Here is a 19992-nt window from a genome sequence, read left to right as displayed (position 1 = left end):
CCTAAAGCACAGGTTTGATCCTGTCACACACACACCGAACTGAATAAACTCCGTGGTCCCCTATAACCTCCGGAAGCAAAAGCAAAATGCTCCATCTGGCATTCAAAGCCTTTCATAACCAAGCTCAGTCTTCCCTTCCAGGTCTTCTTACACCTTACTCCCCAACAGGTATTCTTCAATCCAATGACCCTGGCCTCCCGGCTGTTCTATGAAGGAGACACTCCATCTCTCAGCCCTGGGCATTCTCTCTGGCTGTCCTCCAGGCCTGGAATGGACAGACTGTCTCTTCTGCTCTGACTACTGACCTCCCTGGCTTCCTTTATGTCTCAACTAAAATTCCATCTTCCACAGGAAGTCTTCTCCAACCCCTCTTAATTCCAGTACCGTCCCTATGTTAATTATCTCCTATTTATCCTGGATATGCTTGCTTTGTATATATTTATTTGCCTGTTGTCTCTCCCATTAGACTGTGATCTCCTTGAGAGCAAGCTGCGTCTTTTTTGGCTTTCCCAACCCCTCTCTAGCGCTTAGTTGCGTAGACATTTAATAAATCAATATTAATTGATTGATTGATTGTCTCCCTTGTTGCTTCCTCCTCATAGATTAGCCTTCCCCAGCTCTGGCACATTGTTTGCCCAACTATAGGATGGGGGCGGGGCAAGATAGGGAAAAAAGCTCTTGTTCATTCCAGATTTGAAAGGCAGGAATTGCCATTGGCTATGAATTATAATGGTGACCAATTACCTATGAGAAGAAAAAAAAAAGGTTTTTGTCATGGAGAAACTAGGAATTGGATTTTACAAACTCTGAAGGACTTCTGACACTTGCTTTCCCTGGAATTTTCTCTGTAGGTGAAAACTAATGGTCAGTAATCTTCTGCTCGAGGTTACATATTTCTCTTTATTTCTTCCTGTTGGTCACTTTTTTAATTACATTTTATTTTTTCAATAACAAAAAAATCAATTTTCTCTCTCTCTCAGGCACTCCCACCATTGAAAAAAGAAAAAAAAAAGAAAAACAAAGCCCTTGTATGAAATATTGATAGTCCAGAAAAACAAATTCTCACCTTAGCCATGACCAAATGTACCATTCTGCACCCTGAGTCTATCGCCTCTCAGGCAGGAGGAAGGCAGCTTGTTTCATCATTGGTTCTCTGGAATCCTGGCTGGTCACTGGGTTGATCAGAGCTCTTACAGTTGGCATTTTTTCTGTATCGAGTTTCAATGGAATCACACACACACACACACACACACACACACACACACACACACACACAAGCGAGGGAGAACACACCCCTACTTACAGCATCCGGGACTGATTCTTTCTCTGATCCATTAGTGACCCAGTGAGGAGCACTCACACTAAGATTCAAACAATCAGGAGCAGATTAGCATGACCCCAGTGCAAGGAGGACACTCACATAGGTGAAGTGTTCCATATTTTTCAGTGGGGATGAGGGTGGGGGTGGGGGGCCAGAAGAAATGTCTGTTAATTAAAAAAAAAGCAAAACACTGAATCAAGCCGTATGGAAAAATGGGATGGTGGGCCCACTTCATGAGACCTTAGAATGTCACTAACATGTGACCTCATGTACAGGGGGTAAGGGGAACCCCCAAAGTACAGCCTTTTTATTTTACTTTGGGTACATGGCAAGCAGAAGACCATTCTCATTCTGATAACGAATTAGCTTCTGAATGACATCCTCTTCCTGGTATCAACACTTCAAGGATCCATGACTTTGTAAGCATGGGCACTTCCTCCATCAATACGCACCTCACCTCTCCCGACCCCGAGTGCTCAGCAGTCAGCCTGTGATAACCCTAACCTCTTGGTGCCGCAGTTCATCACTCCACAGCCAGCCTGCTGATGAGCCTGCCAGCATACAGCTAGGCTGATCTTCAGAGCCAAGACCCACAGATCTAGATACAGATACAGATCTAGATACATACATACATGTGTGTATATGTGTTTGTGTATATATGTATGTGTGAATGAATATATGTATTTCTCCATGGGGCAGCTAGGTGGCATAGTGGACACAGGCCGAGCCTGGAGTCAGGTAGAGTCATCTTCCTGAGTTCAAATCTGGCCTCAGATATTTCCTAGCTGTGTGAGCCTGGGCAACTCATTTAATCCTGTTTGCCTCAGCTTTCTCATCTGTAAAATGAACTAGAGAAGGAAATGGCAAACCACTCCAGTATCTTTGTCAAGAAAACCCCAAATGGGGTCACAGAGAGTCAGACATGTCTGAAAACGACCGAACAACAACAAAAACACATGTACTTGGAGGACAGTCAGATATAGGACAGATATCAGACAGATAGATATACATGGTTAGCAACCCTACAGGCCTGTATTTGAAGCCTTTTCAGCATGGCAGGACATTGCAGTACTCTTGTTCTGTTGGCTTTTCTTTGGGAAACTAAAGTCCCCCAGTAATAATTTCTCTAGGACTTGCGTCCACAGTGTCCAACCATGCTCCCCCCCAACAATTTGTTCTTCGAAGGTCCCAGGCGGCCTCCACAAGGCTCAGTAAATCCCAGAGCTCCAGTGAGCCAATTGTCTCATGTGATGAGATGGCCTTACTCCTTACCAAGGCTAACCCCTCTACCTCCACAAGTGATTCCATTCTATCCCATGTCCTCCAACAGACTGCCTTCTCTGTTGTCCTTACTCTACCACTTATTTTCTATCCTTTGTGGGTAACTCCTTGAAAAGGCTGTCTACAATAGGGACCTTCACTTCCTCTCACTACTTAACCCCTTACAATCCAGCTTCTGATCTCATCGTTCCACTAAAACTGTTCTCTGCAAAGTTCCCAATGATCTCTTAGCTGCCAAAGCCAATGGCCTTTTCTGCATTCTCATTCTCCTTGACCTCTCTGCAGGATTTGACACTGCTGAGCACTCCTCCTTGACTCTCTATTCTCTCTAGGTTTTCAGGACTCCCCTCTCTCTCCTGGTTCTACTCTTCCCTTCCTGACTGCTCTTTCTCTGTCTCCTTTGCTGGATCTTCATCCATATCATGCCCTCTAGCTGTAGGGATCCCCAGGGCTCTGTCCTGGGCCCCCCTTCTCTTTGCCCTCTATACTGCTTCACTTGATGATCTCATCAGCTCCCAAGGATTTATTTATTTATCATCTCTATGCTGACAGTTCTCATATCTGCCCATCCTTCTCTCTGCTGACCTCCAATCTCCCATCTCCAACTGCCTTTCAGACATCTTGAACTGAATGTCCACTAGGCATCTTAAACTCAACATGTGCAAAATGAAACTCATCATCTTTCCCCTTATAACTTCCCTATTACTGCAGAGGGCACCACCGTCCTCTCTGTCCCCCAGGTTCACAGCCTAGGAGTCCTTTTGGCCTCCTCACTTTCTCTCACCCCCACACATCCCATAGCCAAGCTGTTGCCAAGGGCTGCCAATTTTACCTTTGCTACATCTCTCAGATCTGCCTCCTTCTCTTCTCTAACAAGGCTGCCACTCTAGTGTAAGCCCCATCGCCTCACACCTAGACACACCTAGACACTATAGCTTGCTGGTGGCTCTGCCTGTGTCAAGTCTCTCCCCACTCCAGCCCATTGTCCAGTTAGGCACGAAAACGATTTTCCAAAAGTGCAGGTCTGACTGTGTCAGCCCCCTACTCAACAAACTGCAGGAGCTTCCTATGGCCTCCAGGATCAAATACAAAATCCTCTGTTTGGCATTCAAAGCCCTTCATAACCTGGCCCCTTTCTACCATTCCACTCTTCTTGCACCTCACTTTCCTCCTTCCCCCCACCCCGGCCCTGACCCCCCACTCTTTAATCCAGTGACACTGGATTTGTGGCTGATCCACAAGTAAGGCCCCTCATCTCTCAGCCCTGGGCATTCTCTCCAGCTGTCCCCAGGCCTGGAATGCTCTCTCTCCTCTGCTCTGACTGTCGACCTCCCCGGCTTCCTTAAGTCCCAACTAAAATCTCACCTTCTACAGGAAACCTTTCCTAACTCCTCTTATATTCCAGCACCTTCCCTCTGTTCATTATTTCCTATGGATCTGGGATATAGCTTGCTTTATCTTTGTTTGTATGGTGTCTCCCCGTTAGATTGTAAGCTCCTTAAGGGCAGGGACAGGTTTTTGCCTCTTTCTGTATCCCCATCACTTAACACAGTGCTTGGCACACAGTAGGCACTTCATAAGTGTTGATTCATTGAGTGATTGTAGCTAATATTTATATAGCACTTCCAAGTTCACAAATTGCTTTCCAAACAGGTTTTCATTTCATACTCGAAACAACCCTGTCAAATAGGTGCTATTATCATGCCCATTTGGCAAGCGGGGAAGGAGGCTGAGAGGTAAGAGCTCCTGAGAATCTGAGCTGTCTGAGGCAGCTTTCAAACTAACGTCTTCATTACTCTCAGTCTAAAACAATACAGCCTAGCTCATGGACTGTTTTGAATATGCCAATTGAAAAGGTTTTGCGCAGCTAAGTCAATATAGTTAAAACTAAAAGGGAAACAGTCAGCTGTGAACACAGTATTTGTATTCCATTTTCTTGGATAAAGGTCTAACATCCCAGGTGAGTAGGGAATTGATACCAATGTCTCAGACCAAGAACCATTACACAATAGATGTGATCAGGCGGCTGGTTCTCAAGGGAAGGAATCCGAGCTATCAAACAACCACATGAAACATTGCTCCAAATCATTAATACAAGGTCTGTTTTCTCTCACTCTGTCTCTGTCTCTCTGTCTCTGTCTTTGTCTCTGTGTCTCTCTCTCTCTGTTTCTCTCTCTGTCTCTGTCCCTGTCTCTCTGTCTCTGTCTTTGTCTCTCTCTGTCTCTGTCTCTCTCTGTCTCTCTCTCTCTCTCTCTCTCTCTCTCTCTCTCTGTTTCTGTCTCTGTCTCTGTCCTTGTCTCTCTCTCTCCCTCTCTCTCTCCCTCTCCCTCTCCCCCCCCCACCCTCCAACCCTGCAAAACAAGGAAGGAGATGGGCTGCTCAAATCCTGTTCTTCTGCCCTTCTGGCAGATGGGGGGGTATTTTTTTGTTTCTTTGTTTCTTTTTACCTTTCTGGTCAGCAGGCACCTTCTAGAGAAATTGTTTCTCCAGAGGGAGCGGGAGAGCATCAAGATAGAAGGATTGCAACAGCCTCCTCGCTGCCTTGCTCGTCCATCTCTGCTGAGCAACAACGGAGGCTGTTGGAGAAAACCAAAAATGTGGCAACGTGTTACCTTCCGATGACGTCTCCCAGTTTTCTTTTGCATTAGTTACTGATAAAAGTTATATTCTGAGGGACAACTTTCTCTCCAGTATCTAAGCAAGGTCACAGTTGTAGAAACAAAGGACCCACAAGTTGGACTTTAGCCCGTAATAGGTTTCCACACTTTGTGAGGATAGAATTGTTTATTGTACTAAAACAAGGACCTCTGCTCAGATAAAGGGAGGAATTTTTGTTTGTGCTACTGAGTCAGGGGAAGGAAGCCCCTGGTCAGTATATGCATTTACGGAAGAGGATAATAATGATGATGACAAATCTGAATGTTAGCTAACATTTATATAACACTTTGAGGTTTGCAGAGCCCTTGACCTCTGACGCTCCTTCAGTTCTTCCCACAATCTTCTGAGGTAGGTGAGGTGCTATAAGCATCTCCAGTTTTACAGATGAGGAAACTGGAGCAGCTGAAGTGACTTGCCCAGGGTCATACAGCCACTAGTATCTGAAGCAGAATTCAAACTCGGGCGCACCTCACGACAGGTCCAGCCCACTAACCACTGTGATGCCAGCCGATTGCCCCCAAAGGCCAACTGATCGCTTTCTTCATCAGTATTCTTGCCTTTAGGACTCGCCCCGCCCCTTCTTCTCCTGAGCCACTTTGAAATCACTTTGTCCAGGGTCCAGAAGTATGATGTTCTGTGGTAAAAACACGCTGTGGTTTTTGAAATAGGTTATGCACACTCGATGAGATCCAGTGGGAGCCAAACACTCTTTCTGCCACCCGACTAGAGCACACTGCCCATTGTCAGACTCCTGTGGGCTGGCAGAGTGGGTTGCACTTACCCCAACTCCTCACTCCAATATGTGGGAGCTATGGAGCACCAGTTTCTGGTTTCCTATTGGTGGCTGCTTGTTTCCCTGGGTATCTACTTGTGTAAGCCTTTACCCATCCCTTCAATCTTATGTGTCTGCAGGCTGGGTATCCATGGGGTTAGTTCACACATGTGAGGATACAGAGGTGAGGGAGAGCATTGCAGGCATAAAGGTGAGGACCCGGGAGATGGGGGTAGGCTGGGGTTGGTGGGCACTATTTGAGGAATAGCACGATGGCCAGAGTGGCTGAATCTTAGTGGGTGTAAACTGTCAAAGGACTGGAAAAGTGGTGTGACTGGGGTCTGGGGTTGGTAGGGACGACCTGAGCAGACAGACATGTTATGGGTGAAAGGGAGCAGCATATAAAGATCTTCATATGTCAAACAGGGCCCTTTCTATTTTGTCCTAGAGGCCACAGTTTATTGAGTAGGGAGGTGATGTGGTCAGACCTGTATTTTACATAGATCATGTTGGCAGCTGAGTGGAAGATGGCCTTTGGACCTGAGACAAATCAGAAATTGGTTGCAGTAGTCCAGGTACGAGCTCAGACCAGGGTGGTGTCTGTGTGAATTCAGAGAAGGGGGCACGCATGAGAGATGCTGTGAAGATACAAGAGTTGAGACTTGGGAACAGATCGGATATGTGAGGGAAGTATCAGTGAGGAGTCGAGGTTTTAGATCAATGTGGGAGTGGGAGGAAGGGGACATCCTTGAGAGAAATAGGGAAGTTCAGAAGAAAAGGGGGTTGGGCCTAGGGGGCAAAACTGAGTTCAGTTTTGGACATGTTGAAATGGATATGTCTATGGGGCATCAAATTCAGCAGGTCCAATAGGCGATTGGCAGTGCCAGACTGGAGGTTAATTAAACTGGAGGTTTATCATAAAAAAGATTTGGGGGTCATCTGCACAGAGATGATACTGGAATCATGGGAGCTCATAAGGATCAGCATGTGAGATTATTTAGAGGAAATGAGATTCCCAAGAAAGACCCTTGAGGTACATCCACAGTTACTGGGGATGACCTGGAGGAATATCATACAAGAAGACTGAGGATTGGTTGCACAAGTAGGAGAAAAACCAGGAGAGAATAGTGTCCTGAAGAACCTGTCAAGGAGAGTGTAGACAGGAGAAGAGGGCTAGTGGTTAGACCGTGGGTTAGAAAAGGAATTAGGGTGTTGAAGGCTGCAGAGAGGTCAAAAGGGGTGAGGTTTGACAAAAGTCCTTTATATTCTCTGGGTAATGATCATTGGTGATTTTGGAGAGAGCAGATTCAATTGAATGATGATGATGATGATGATGATGATGATGGAAGTCTCTAAACTGCAGAGAGTTTAGAGTGAAAGAAGAGGAAGTGAAGTTGTAAACAACTTTCTCAAGGATTTTCTCTACAAGATGGAGGAGAGACATAAGATAATCAGGTGAGGGGCTTTTGTTTGGTTGGATTTTATTTTGGGCTTGTTTGTTTTGTAGGAATGGTGGAGAAATAAGCACATTTGTAGGAAGCATGGATGCAACTAGGAGACAGAGGGAGATGCAAGATGTCAAAGAGAGAGTGGAGTCGACAGGGGGGAAATCTGCTGGTGAGTGCGGGATGGGATACATTGGAGGTGATGGGAGGGAGATTATCTGTGACAAGGAGAAGGACCACCCCTTCATGTGAGCCAGGAATGGAGCAGGACTGCCTTGTGCTACTCAGGCCCTGGAGAAATGTAACATAGGGAAGGACATAGCAGAACCTATCAAGACGGAGACTGACAAGAAGCACAATCCCTCTTGGACTGCATGCAGGGAGGCACTTTGAGAGCTTGGTGCATGGGATGAACCACTTCATCCACTTGTACCTGAGCCAGGTTGCCCTTGCCCTGTTTCAAGTCTGGTTGGATCATGGCCTGTGCTACCTGCCCAGGAAGCCATCCCCCTCTCAAGGACTGCAGCCTAAATGCCAAATACCAGAGACTGAACCATCTTCAGCATTGCCATGGGAACACCTCCAGCTTGAAGCCCTCATTGTGTTCTTGCTATACAAGGAGCTTGTGCACTAGTCTGTTGTGGTTTATAAAAACAACTAGCAAACCACAGATTACCTTGGTATTTCTTTTCTCTTCCATACCCTACCCCTTCTCTCCTCCTTCCCCCCTCCAGAAAAAAAATCCCACTCCTCTTTTAAAAATAAACCTGTTGAAGATGTGTATCTGTTAGAAGGGGGAAAAAATTGGGAGAAGATGTCTGGATGACACGAGATGAGGGGGAGAGAAGAAGGAGCTCTTGGTGGATGACCTCAGTTTTTTTTCTGGCAAGCATTAGACATGCTCATCAGCTGATAGGGTAATAGGAAGGGTAATATGAACAGCCTGATGAAGGATGAAAAGGCTTGTGATAGCCATTGTAGTGAATGGCATAGTGAATCGGTTAGGAAGGTGCAAAAAAAAAAATCTGCCTTGCTTCAGTGAGGGCCCAATTGATATTATGTAACACAAACTTGAAGTCGAGCTACTGACATATTTTTGTGATTTTCCCTAGCCCTGTTCACCACCCTGTGGCTGAGAACAAAGTGACTGGATGATGGGAGTGCCCAAGGATGGTACTTGGGCAAGGCCTGATGGGTGATAGGATAAGTAGGCAAAGTGCTTTAGTGTAGTGGCAAGTGTTCTAATACATTCATATGCCATAATTTGTTCAGTCTTTCCCTGATTGGTTTTCAGACCTTTGCCACCTCAAAAAGAAGTTGCTATAAATCTTCTTTTTTTCTAATTAGAGATTTTTCCCCCTTTCCTTTGATTTATCTGGAGCCTGCAAAACCTTTTCAATTTTACGTAATCAAAATGTTCAATGTTATCCTTTAGGATCATTTTTATTGCTGCCTTTTGTTGAATAACTCTTCCCCACTTCTTCCTCTCACTCTCCTCATTCCTTTCCATCTGGCATTTTACCTCATCATTCCGGTTAAACCGCTCCCTCCAGAGTCACTATCGGCCTCTTGATTGCTTAATCCAATGGCCTTTTCTCAATCTTCATTCTCCCTGACCTCTCTGCTGTCTTGAACACTGACAACCCCCTTGTTTTCTCTGATACTCTCTTCCCCCTAGGTCTTCGTGGCAATACTCTCTCCTGGTTCTCCTCCAACCTGACAGCTCCTTCTCAGTCTCCTTTGCTGGATCTACATTGAGCCCACTGCATGCCTACTAATCACGAGGGTCCCCCAAGGGATCCATTCTGAGCCCACTTCCTCTTCTCTCTATACTGTTTTGCATGGTGATCTCATCAGTGTCCATGGAGTCAATGATCATCTCTACGGTGATGATTCTCCACTCTACTTATCCAACCTCTCTCCTGACTCTCAGTTTTGAATCTCCAACTGTCTAGTGGATATTTCAACCTGGATGGCCTGTAGACATCTGAAAGTCAACTTGTAGAATCCCAAGGGGAAAATATAGGAATGTCTTGATAAGGCCTTTACATACTTGCTTGAGAGAACAGGCCAAGGCCATTCCCCAAGCACTTGGCTGATAATTGGCATGCATCCCTCTCAGCATCAGTCATCCCTTGCTTTTTGTGTTCATCCCCCAAACCAGCTTGGTTCCCCCTTTCATTAATGAATCCTCCACTTTACCCAAGGAGTTGGAATGCATCTGTGATAGGAGCCTATGGGACAGGACAGAAATCATTAGTGTTTTCTGATCTGGGGACGACTGGGGGGCCATGACTGCTCCAGGAAACAGCAATCCTGTTCTCCCCCATCCTAAAGAGGGAGAGGGAAGAAATCTCACGAGAAGGGAGAAGTGAGTAATATGCTCAGAGTAGGACATGACTTCTCCATGGTAACTGAGAAAGGAATGGGAGGAGTGAGTTCCCAAGTGCTATTGCTGCTGGCACTGCTGCCACAATCAGAAGCTGAACTATGTGGAAGCTGATACAGAAAAACACCACCACCACCAACAACAACAAAAGAACCACACTGTTTGCCTGGAAGGATGATGGTGATGCTTCCCTCTCTCTTCTCTATCCTCCCCCTTCTCAGGGAGAGTGGGTATCACTTACAAAGCTTGTCTCTGTTTCTTGAAATTTTATCTTTTATATTTCTATTCACCTAGTCTCTACAAGCCAGTACTAAGAAAAAAACTGTGGTTAACCCAAATATGATCTGTTACATGAGAGTGAACACAAAGAAAACGCTTTCCAAATTACTGGGAAGGTGTCCTCAGCTGGTAGCTGGAGAGGAACTAGAGAGATTTGGGTGATCGATAGTATTAAAACTGCCCCGAATAGAGTGTAGCAAGTATAATCGGGGCCATTCTCCCAAATCCAGGCAGGCTCCATCTGGGTACCCTAAAGTGCTTTAGGCTGTATCTGCTCTCCTACTACATCTTCTGGGGCACCCTCCCCTCCCCACCCCTGACAGCAGGTTAAGTCCCAGTGGCTAGCCCTTGACTTCCATTCATTCACTTAACACCAATTACTTTTTTAAAGGGGACATTTACTTCCCAGACATACCAAGAACAAAAACACAAATGTGCCCTCCCTACCCACCCACATACACCTTGGGGGCACCCTCTTCCCAATACCTCAGCTCATTACAAATTGGGAGATGGAGGACAATCTAGTATGCTTCCTGAGACCGCTCAGTGGAGGTGGTGCAGTGCATATAGTGCTGGGCTTGGAATCAGGAAGACCTGAGTTCCACTCTGGCCTCAGACATTTACTAGCTGTGTGACCCTGGCCAAGTCACTTAACTCTGTTTGCCTCGGTTTCCTCATCTGTCAATTGAGTTGGAGAAGGAAATGTCAGGATTGTTGACAGGAAGATCCCAAATGGGGTCACGAAGAATCGGACATGACTGAAATGGCTGAACACGGACAAAAAGGAATGGACTAAAAGATGAGATTAAAATGGCGTGTACCTCAAAGAGTTGTGGTGAGGCCCAAATGAGATACTATTTGTAAAAGGCACTGTCAGCATAATGCCTGGCCCTTGGGAGGTGTATAATAAAATGTTTATTCTCCTCCTTCCCTTTCCCTTCTGCCTTGTGAGGTCAAAAGCAGGAGAAGCAATATTATGATTAAAAGGGAGAAACAGGGAAACTAGTTTATGCTTAAAGGCACCATAGAGAATAGATGCATGTCAAGAGTAAAGACATGTGCAACAAATCATTCAGTCAGTCAGTCAGTCAATCAGCATTTGTTAAACACCTTCGATGTGCCAGGCAGTGTGCTCAGCAGCATTAGGGATAGGAAAAGAGGCAAAAGACAGTCCCTGCCCTCAGGGAGTTCCCAGTCTAGTGGGAGAGACAACAACCAAACAGCTGGGTATGAACAAGCCATAGGCAGGAGAAATAGGGGAGAATTAACAGAGAGAAAGCACCAGAATCAAGGGGTGTCAGCACATTTCCTGCCAAAAGAGGCAAGATTTTAGATCAGACTTAAACAGAGCCAGGGAGGTCAGCAGAGGAGGGAGAACATTCCAGGAATGGGCCCAGCCAGAGAAAATGCCCAGGGCTGAGAGATGGAGGGGAGGCCAGGGACAGAGGATGGAAGAGCGTGTGGGAAGAAGGGATGAGAAGACTGGAAGGCTTGGGGAGGGTGGGGATTGGATAGGAAGGGACACAGCTTTGTATTTGGTCCTGGAGGTCTTAGAGGAGGGGGGTGAACACAGTAGGATCTGAACTTTGGGAAGATCACTTTGACAGCTGAGTGGAAGTGTTTCAACAACCCGGCTAGCAGCTTCTATGGGGGTATAAGATTCACCCACAGCCAGCACCCAGAAAGCTGCCAACAGCACAGGTTCTTTCGATCTGCCTAATTAAGGAAAGCAAGGTGAAGGGGTTGATAAGCTTACTTTTAATTCAAATATCATTCAGTTAGTTCAGGGGAAAAAAACCAGCATGCTGAACTTCAAAACAAAATGCAAACACATTACAGACATCAACAGACTTTGTCTGATTCAAGTCCCAACAGACAGTTACCAGAGTTCAACAAAGTTTCAACATCCGGGTTTACAAGCTGGAGGGCTCCTTAACTACAGCTGCCCGGAGTCTCCTCATCAACAACATCTCCAGAGCCCCGCACCAGTGGCTCTGTCCTCCCTTCTTATAGGGCTTCAGACATCAAACATCATCTGAATCACCAGAGCTCAGGCTCTGGTGATTGGTTCTTGAGTTGGCCCCTCCCCTCAGGACCCTGGGATGTTCACATCCACATGGATTACATTAACACCTAATGGGGTTTGGGCCTGGGGCTTAGCACCTAGTATAAAGCTCACTGAGATAAATTGAGTCACTCAAAGAAAACAAAGGCCATTCTGGTTACAGGAAGATACACTGGAGGGGTGAGCAGCTTGAGGCACGCAGACACACATGTATATGTATGTGCATGTGTGTGCGTATGCGAGTGTATGTGCGTATGTGTGCGCATGTGTATACGTGTGTGGGACTGTGTGTGTGCATGTGTGTGCACGTATATGTATGTGTATGTGCATGCGTGTATGTCTCTGTGTATGTGTGTGCGCATGTGTATATGTATGCGTATATGTGCATGTGTGTGTGCTTGTGTGCGTGTGAGTGTGTGTGTACGTGTGTATGTGCATGTGTATGTGTGCATGTCTGTATGTGTGTGTGAGTTTGTGTGTATGCATATGTGTGTGTGTGTGTGTGTGTGTGTGTGTGTGTGTGTAATCATCCAATTCATACTTGCATATATCAGTTCTTTCTCTGCAGGTGGACCCCATGTTCTTCCAAAGGTCCTTTGTCATTGATTCGAATGTTCATGCTCCTCAAAATAGCTTAGTCGTTCAGTTACTCTCCAAACAACGTTGCTGGTACTGTAGTGCAGACAATGGATTCCTGGTTCTGATCGTTTCACTCCGCATTATTTCATGCAAGTCTTTCCACGTTTTGCGAAAGTAACCCTGCTAGTCTTTTCCTACAGCACAGCAGTATTCCATCACAATCATATACATGGAGCTTATTCAGCCATTCCCCAATAGATGGTCATCCCCTCAGTTTTCAGTTCTTTGCCACCACAAAAAGAGCTGCTATAGATATTATAAAATAATAGGTCCTTTTCCTCATTCCCTGTGCACTTTGAGAAACAGACCTAATAGTGGTATTGCTGTGTCAAAGGGTATACACACCTTCATAACTCTTTGGGCATAATTCCAGATTGCTCTCCCAAACTGGTTGGATCAGTTCACAATTCCACCAACAGTGTATCAGTGTTCCAATTTTTCACAGCCCCTCCAACATTTGCCATTTTCCCCTTCTTGTATTTTAGCCAATCTGATTGGTGTGACAAGGCACCTCAAGGTGGTTTTAATTTTCATTTCTCTAATCAATAATGATTTAGAGCTTTTTAAAACGTAATTATGTATAGCTTTGATTTCTTCTTCCAAACACTGCCTGTTCATACCCATCAACCATATATCAATTGGGGAATGACTCATATTCTTCTCAATTTGACTCAGTTCTCTATATATTTGAGGTATGAGGCCTTTCTCTGAGAAACTGTCAATAAAAAGTTCCGCCCCCCCCTCCTATTTCCTGCTTTTCTCCTAGAGCACTTTAAATTTTACAAATATCTCATTTTATCCTGAAAACATCCCTGGGAGTTAGGCACTATTATCCCCATTTTAAAGATGAGGAAACTGAGACAGAGATTAAATGACTGGTGCAGAGTCACACAGCTAGTAAGTGTCTGAGTGCATTTTAACTTCCTTCTTTCTGACTCCATGTCTAGCACTCTGTCCACTACACCACCTGGCTGCCAACTCCCAATGATAAAAACCTCAGTGCCAGATAGAGTTACAACAGAACTCACCCCAACATTCAAAGAAAAGTTCTTAATTTTAATGTTTCCCAAACTGCTTACGATGATAAGAGATCCTATCAAATAACTTCTGTCATGAAAATGTGATCTTAATAATTGAGGGGGAGGAGAGTAGAGGAAGTTAGCTGTAGGCTCATACCTCTTATAAACTTTAATGCAAAAATAAAATATATATAAAATTTCAACAAAGATGCTAGAGCAACATAAAAATGAGATTATGCACCATGACCAGGTTGGATTTTTGGACGGCAGAGTCAAGACAGCAGAGCGAAGCCAGCATTTGGACAGTTCTCCCAATACATCCCCTCTGCAACAACTTAAAAAAAAAACATGCCAAATGAAATTCTGAAAAGGAAAGCCAATTAAAAATCACAGTGAGTCATTTTGTAGCCCAGGGCAGCTTAAGAAGACAGAGAGGTCTACAGATGATGGGTCAGGGGCTAGTGGCATCAGTGGTGGTGGTAGTGGCAACACCTGGCTGTGAAGGTAGCGGTGATGGTGGGGAGTAGCCCAATACCCCGGGATGGCAAGAGCCTGAACGGCTGGTCAGAAAGTGGTCCCATGGGACTAGCATTGGGAGCAGGTGCAGGTGCTATCTGGCACAGATCATAGTTCCAGAGCAAAGAGAGAAGCAGTAGTAGTGATGAGGGAGCAGGGGCCAGACCTGGGTAAGGATCAGAGCTCAGGCCAGGAGGACAGTTATCAGACCTCTCCCCAGATCACACTACTTAGGAAGCACTGAAAACTTACAGGCCCTCTAAACAAGCAAACAAACAAACCAAAAAGAACTAGGACAGGGGAGCTCAAGACATAAATTCAGAAAAACACGACAACATGAAAGCATCTCCAAGTAAAGCCTCAAAGAAAAATGCAGATTGGAAACAAGCCCAACAAGAATTCATAGAAAAAGCTGATTTCTTTTTTTCTGCTTTTATCCAATAAGAGAGGTAGAGAGAAGGATAAAATATAATAATGGATAAAATGAGATATTTGTAAAATTTAAAGTGCTTTAGGAGGAAAGCAGAAATTGAGAGAAGAAATGACAGCAATGCAAGAATATTATGAATGGAGAATTAACAGCTCGCTAAAAGAGGTGCAAAAAGTGATCAAAGAAAGTAGCTCCTTCAAAAGCAGAATTGGCCAAATGGTAAAAAGAAGTACAAAAGTTCACTGAAAAAAAGTAGTTCCTTAAAAATGAGAATTCTTCAAGTGGGAGTTCAGAGTTCAGTTGGCCTGTAATGGGTTAAGTTAAAAAATCCAGTTCTTCTTGCCACAAAGAATTTAACTGACCTTGGGAATGTATGTGAAAGCAAGGGAGTTGGGCCTGTTAGCTTTACAACACCAAGCTATCCTTCAAGGATGTCTGGTTTCCTGTCCAAAAGTCTGGGCTACATTCTCACACCTGGTCTCAAACAATGAGTACTTCTTAGTTTCAAGAGAGAAGCCCCCATTACCAAACTTCCAACCAGTCATGTTGTTCCTTGCACCTCAGCTCTGCAACCAATCATGTTGCCCAGATCCCATCATTTCGGTTCTGCCCTGTTCTGGTCTTTGTTCTGTACGCCCCCAAACCTATATAAGGGGAGCTGTCCTTTTGCTCGGGGTCTTTGGCAGAAATGGAGGCAATCCACTGACCTTTATATTGCCAGGTACCATGCCCCTGTTGAGAAATGTTATCTTGATTGGAGATTTTCTTCAGTTTACCCTTTTGTTAAACTCTCAGATGAGACAGCCTGGACATCATATTTCAAGAAATTGTAAAGGAAAACTGCCTAGGTATCTTAGAACCAGAGAGCAAAGTAGAAATTTAAAGTATCCACTAGGCACCAAAATGAAAACTCCCAGGAATAGTATCACCAAAATCCAGAGCTCCCAGGCCAAGGAGAAAATACTGAGAGCAAGCAGAAAGAAATAATTCAAATACCACAGAGTTGCAATCTGACATTCCAGAGAGCAAAGGAGCTAGGATTGAGATCAAGAAGGACCTACTCGACAAAACTGAGTATATTCCTTCAGGAGGAACAATGTCTGCTTAATGAAATAGTGGACTTTCAGGTATTCCTGACAAAAAGACCAGAGCTGAATAGAAACTCTGACATTCACACAGAAGAGAAGCATAAAAGATAAACATGAACGAGTAACCATAAGGGTCTTTGCAGTTTAACGAAGATAAGCTGTTTCCGTTCCTCTATGAGATGTTGATGCAGGTTAAATTTATACTAGAAATAATGGATTGATTCAATAAAAGAAAATTCATATTAATCTGTGAGAAAACTGCTACATTCATACATGTGGCCTATTACATTAATAACAAAATATCTTTTAAAATAGGTTATTACATCAATACATTCTTTAAAAAAAGCTTTTGAGAGAATTCAACAGTCATTTGTGTTCACAGCACTATAAGGTATAGGAATAAGTGGACTTTTATGTATTATGGAGAAAAGTCTATTTTAAACCCATATCCAACATAATGGAGCAAGGCTAGGATCTTTCCAATAGGCCCATTTTCAACACTGTTATTTGATAAAGTTTTAAAAATTGTTAGCTATAGCAATAAGACAAGAATAGCAAATCAAAAGAATAAACACAGGCAAAGAGAAAATGAAACATTGACTCTTTTGCAGATGATATGATTGTCTGGAATTCCCTTAAGACCCAGCTAAAGTTTGATTTAAGTATTTTTAAAATTCAGCATAATTGCAGAATATAAAATAAACCCACAGAAGGCATTAACATCTCTGTTTATTACCAAAAATCCAGCAGGAAAAGAAGAAATGCCATTCAAAATAATTCCAGAATGCATAAAATGTTTGAAAGTCTATGTACCGAGACACACAAATTATATGATATTTAAGTACAAAGCAGTTCTAACAGAAATAAACACAGACACAACTACTTGGAACAGGGCTGCTAGGTGGTGCCAAAGTACATGGAGTGCTGGAGTCAGGAAGTTCCTAGAGTCAGGAAGATACATCTATCTCCTGAGTGCAAATCTGGCCTCCAACACTTATTATATGTGTGACCCTGGGCAAGTCACTTCACGTGTTTGTCTCAGTTTCCTCATCTGAAAAATGAGCTGGAGACATCATTTTTACACCCAGGCTTCCCTGACTTCTTTCAAGTCTTAGCTAAAATCCTGTGTTTTTCTACAAGAAGCCTTTCACAATCCCCCTTGGTGGGGATTAGAAACATGTTAGAGGCAAGCCTGGAAGTTTCCCATGGACATAGCATGAGAACATCAACAGACGCAACTGACTGTATCAGAGACATAAGTTACCCCTCCATGGATGCTCTTTCCTGCTGCTTCACCCTTCACATGCCCTAGTCAGCATCTTCACATGCTTTCCTTACATGTCTTCACTCTTCCCATGGAGGGCAGTATATTTGTGGAAGTTTGTGCCCCATGTTTATGAAAAAAGTATTTATATTACTTTTATTACTCCATCATTTCCTTTCCAAGTCTTTGCTTTGTGTCCTCTGGCTGGCTATTAAAGGCAAACAGGTTATTCTGTGCTAGTGAGCTGCGGATTTCAGGGATGTAGTGCCACGGAAAACCTTGGAAATGAAGTGCCTTTTTCCAAGGGACTCACTGTACATATGGGGGAAGGTCCCCTTTATTCTACAGATGAGGAAACCAAGTCTCTCTCTCTCTCTCTCTCTCTCTCTCTCTCTCTCTCTCTCTCTCTCTCTCTCTCTCTCTCTCCCCTCTCCTCTCCTCTCTCTCTCTCTCTCTAAGATCCCTCACACCTCCAGTAAGCTGATGGCCCTTCTGTATCAGTTTCCTTCTTTGTAAAAAAACAATTTAATTCTAAAGAACTAGTGAGTGGCAGGCAAGAATTTATTAAGCACTTAATATGTGCCAAGCTCTGTGCTATGTGTTGGGAATACAAATTCATGTATAAAGAAAGACATTCCTTCAAGGTGTTTAAATTTGAATGGGGAAGATAACAGACAAGAATGATCTGAAAAGGAAGGCCTTGGTGGGGAGTAGTTGGTGCCCTGCTGGGCCTGGTTGGTTAAGTCTCAGAGAGTCGGTAGCATAGCTGGGCAGGCAATGAAATGTGGCTACCTGGGCTTATCCTGAAAGTGCAAGCCCCTAGAAGGCACTCCCCAATTCTCCCATTTGGACCAGCGTGATGGGAAGATGCTCTAGGGAGAAAAATCCCCAGGCACTGAAGAAATTTGGTGAGAAATAGCAGGAAAGTCAAAAGCAGAGCTGAGAAGTGAATGGTGTGATTAGCCTGAGCTAGTCTCCAAAATGGAGCCTGTCAGAAGCATCTAGCAAAATTATAGAAGTAATATAGAATAAATTATAGAAATAATAGAAAATTTCTTTAAAGAAAGTGACAATGAGACAATATAGCAGAACTTATGGGATGCAGGAAAGCAGTTATTAGAAGAAAACTTATTCTCTAAATAATTTCATCAACAAAAGAAAGAAGTCACTTAATTGGGCACAGAAAAATAAGAATTTAATAATGACTAGCATTTATATAGCCCTTGGAGTAGTAAAGCGATTTTATGATAAGAGAAATGTTGTCCAGTTGTATCTTCTATAACAGAAGGAAAGTCTGGTCCCTCTTCCTCAGGGTTATCTAATCCTTAGTAATTAGTTTTCCCTTAAAGGAGACAAAGCTGTCCTCAGGACCTGATTGGCCCTGGCTTTCCTGATGCAGCTTCCTGGCCAACCTAAGAGCACACAAGACTCCTCATGCGGAGTCTAGTCCCGACTTGGGGGTGCCTAAGACCATGAGAGTCACTATGTATTGCTCTGATTACATACTAATATCACTTGTTGCTGTGAGGAGGTAAAGAAAATTGCAGCAAGCAATGGTGAAGTCAAATGCCATAGTAACCTTGTTGCATATCCTTGCTCTGTCAGGGTAAACTTCCTTTTATTCACCTGTTCAATGATTTCCGAGGGCCTCATTTCATCCCCAAATCAAACATGTAGTAAGAGAGGGCTGGTGTTAGGCCTACCTCTTACCTTTAGAATACTCAGAAATTTGGGATGGTATGGCCTTGTGTTTCACATCATAGTTGAGTTGGAAGAAGGACACTCCATGTGGAGGATGGGGTGATCATATGGCTAGATACCTTCCAGCTTGAGCCCTTCTGGTATGTGGAATATTCTTGACGGAACAGGGAGCAGTTGGCCCAGAGGCTGCTGCAAGAGATCGACAGGGAAGGTATTGAATGTGTCAGGTCCCAAATTCCCTGGTTTCTGTTGACCATCTTGTGAAAACTGGCCTACCAGCATAGTAGAGCTGAGGTGAACTAGGTGAGTGTATTAAAGAACTAGAGACTGAGCTTTTGACCATACACTGAAGGCCAAGATGGTGCTTAATGGAGCTGGTGACCACAAGCATTTATGTGACTTACATCTCTCAATATTGACTGCATTAAAACATCTTAGTATTATTATGAAAACAGTTTTGACCTCTCAGATGTCCTGAAAAGGTCTTGGGGACTCCAAAGGAGTCCCAAGATAAGACTTTGAGAATCACAATCTAATGGAGCCCATGTGGAGATTCTCTCTACAGTGGAATTTCAGAGACTTCAGGAGACTCTCTGAAGACTTAAATCAACAAAACAGACTAAATCAATTAGAGGTTATAAACGGCAGCCTTCCTTTTTCCCTTTCTAGGGGATTAAGATAGACAGTTACTAGTACCTGGCTCTCCAGTCCAAGGATTTCTTGGTTCTGGTCTCCAGGAAGACATAACTGATAAGGATGTAGTTCCTGCAGACCCCCTTAAGTCCTTCTTTGTTCCACTACCTGAACAGTCACTTAGACCTCAAGGTCTCTCCTTCCTCTACACACCCTGGGAAAAGTCCTCAGGTCCCCCTCAATTGGCAGGTCTCTCCTTCCACCCCGAAGGAAGATTGTAGCAACTTCTTCTCATACAGAGTTTGGGGGATCATTGGGTGGAATTGATGGGAGGTGCTCTGCTTTCAAATGACCTGAAGGAGATGAAACATTTTCTATATAACTATGGTGATTGAGGATTTACATGGAAAAAAGGAGATGCCTTAGCTATTTGATAGCAGCCTTGAGTCCTTAGATGAAGGTGAGAGACAGTTATTATCTAGTCTCTGTGAA

At 44.1% G+C, this 19992-nt stretch overlaps 1 protein-coding gene and 1 non-coding gene across 2 annotated transcripts in view; both read left to right on the top strand.

Annotated features, from left to right (window-relative positions):
* The window catches only part of LOC118833201 (MAGUK p55 subfamily member 6-like), a 109801-nt gene that overhangs the window by 82881 nt on the left and 6928 nt on the right, over positions 1–19992 (top strand). The window lies entirely within an intron of this gene.
* Positions 1338–1444, top strand: LOC118833212. Its single transcript, XR_005009296.1, has one exon. It is a non-coding gene; the product is annotated as a U6 spliceosomal RNA (small nuclear RNA).

Source organism: Trichosurus vulpecula (genome assembly GCF_011100635.1).
Source record: "Trichosurus vulpecula isolate mTriVul1 chromosome X unlocalized genomic scaffold, mTriVul1.pri SUPER_X_unloc_3, whole genome shotgun sequence".
Taxonomy (NCBI): domain Eukaryota; kingdom Metazoa; phylum Chordata; class Mammalia; order Diprotodontia; family Phalangeridae; genus Trichosurus; species Trichosurus vulpecula.
The sequence above is the reverse complement of the archived record's forward strand: the minus strand, read 5'-3'. Positions and strand labels throughout refer to the sequence as shown.